The sequence below is a fragment of the Schistocerca nitens genome, chromosome 7 (assembly GCF_023898315.1).
Source record: "Schistocerca nitens isolate TAMUIC-IGC-003100 chromosome 7, iqSchNite1.1, whole genome shotgun sequence".
Lineage (NCBI taxonomy): Eukaryota > Metazoa > Arthropoda > Insecta > Orthoptera > Acrididae > Schistocerca > Schistocerca nitens.
In genome coordinates, this window is record NC_064620.1 from 261,107,399 (window position 1) to 261,109,607 (window position 2,209).

At 43.5% G+C, this 2,209-nt stretch overlaps 1 non-coding gene across 1 annotated transcript; it reads left to right on the plus strand.

The window, feature by feature from the left end:
- The first annotated feature begins 504 nt into the window (after positions 1–504).
- On the plus strand, positions 505–579 carry Trnat-ugu (transfer RNA threonine (anticodon UGU)). The gene has a single exon. It is a non-coding gene; the product is annotated as a tRNA-Thr (tRNA).
- Positions 580–2,209: the final 1,630 nt, after the last annotated feature.

The window sequence follows — 2,209 nt, forward strand, 5'->3', positions numbered from 1 at the left end:
TCCGTTCAAATTGATCGTTGGTTCCTTGACTCAGTTTCTTTATTACAAAGAGCACGCAGTCCTCTGACCGAACACGCTGAGCTACCGTGCCGGCAACCCCGTGAGATCCACATTCCCAACATGTCCACACCACTACATTCGTAGTGCGCCTAATAGATGTTTGCCCATCATACTCGCCCGCTTGCAGCTAGGGTGTTCATTTAATTATCATTTCATTTCTAGCAAAGCTGCATGGTCATCCACGGGAACTGTTCTTTCGGGAACAGATACTACCGTCATATATAGTTAAAATATGGCTTCCCGGCCATTGACCGTCTTGAGCGAACGCACACGCTATGCCCGAACTCGTACGGGACTTGGTAGATTAATCTGCCACGAGTAATGAGTATGATGGGCAAACATCTATTAGGCGCACTACGAATGTAGTGGTGTGGACATGTTGGGAATGTGGATCTCACGGGGAGCGTGCAAGGGATACGTTCCTGCAGACGCACTATCCTCTGTGCCCGCGGTGGCTCAGATGGATAGAGCGTCTGCCATGTAAGCAGGAGGTCCCGGGTTCGAGTCCCGGTCGGGGCACACATTTTCAACATGTCCCCAATGAAGTACATCAACGCCTGCTTGCAGCTAGGGTGTTCATTTAATTATCATTTCATTTCTAGCAAAGCTGCATGGTCATCCACTGTAACTGTTCTTTCGGGAACAGATACTACCGTCATATATCATCACAGATTTATTTAGAAAAGAGGATAGTGTGATACTCAGCCATAAGCGAGAATTTCAGTCTCATATTTTCAAGTGCTTTATGTAATTTAATTTCTCACGATAAGAAGCATATTTTGTGACTTTTATGATGGATGAAGACAGGTGAAGCTTAAGCCAAGTAGAATTCTTCTGCCACGCCTCTTAGGAATTTTTTTCTTCCTTCAATTATTATGGGTTCCTCTTGGCCTACGTACACATGTGTACTATTGCTGTACCAAATCACCTCTATGCTGATGCGATATTACGATTTTAGTTCTACTAAATTAAATATTCAAATTAAGGATAACTCGTTTCTGTCCCTCAGATGTAAATAAGGTTGGTGGTTTTTTATGAACGGGACAAGAATCAGTCACGATAAAAAGATAACTCTATGGTCACGCATTCGATGCTGCATCTTTTATTTATATACATCCTTCTCGTTTAGATGTCTTTCTTATTTATCTATCCAGTCTCATTCACACTCTGTACTATTTCGTTACATGGTTTCCAAATTTTGTAACGTGAAATATAATTCAGATATAAGGAAAACACATTGTTCACTGCATAGAAACTACTTGAACATCATTCGCAAGGAAAAGATCATTTTAAAACGTTAGTAGTATGTAAGAGCTTTATTGGTTAAGATATGACTAAAGAGAACGGATATAATGATGAACTTGGCTTATCCACAGCACCACTTTTGTCAGATACAGCCAATAGAGCATTGTCGTCGTCGTTGTTGTTGTTGTTGTTGTGGTCTTCAGTCCAGAGACTGGTATGATGCAGCTGTCCATGCTACTCTATGATGTGCAAGCTTCTTCATCTCCCAGTACCTACTGCACCTACATCCTTCAAAATCTGCTTAGTGTATTCATCTCTTGGTCGCCCTCTACGATTTTTACCCTCCACGCTGCCCTCCAATACTAAATTGGTGATCCCTTAACGCCTCAGAACATGTCCTACCAACCGATTCCTTCTTCTAGTCAAGTTGTGCCACAAATTTCTCTTCTCCCCCAATTCTAGTCAATACCTCTTCTTTAGCTATGTGATCCACCCATCTAATCTTCAGCATTCTTCTGTAGCACCAAATTTCGAAAGCTTCTATTCTCTTCTTGCCCAAACTACACTCCTGGAAATTGAAATAAGAACACCGTGAATTCATTGTCCCAGGAAGGGGAAACTTTATTGACACATTCCTGGGGTCAGATACATCACATGATCACACTGACAGAACCACAGGCACATAGACACAGGCAACAGAGCATGCACAGTGTCGGCACTAGTACAGTGTATATCCACCTTTCGCAGCAATGCAGGCTGCTATTCTCCCATGGAGACGATCGTAGAGATGCTGGATGTAGTCCTGTGGAACGGCTTGCCATGCCATTTCCACCTGGCGCCTCAGTTGGACCAGCGTTCGTGCGGGACGTGCAGACCGCGTGAGACGACGCTTCATCCAGTCCCA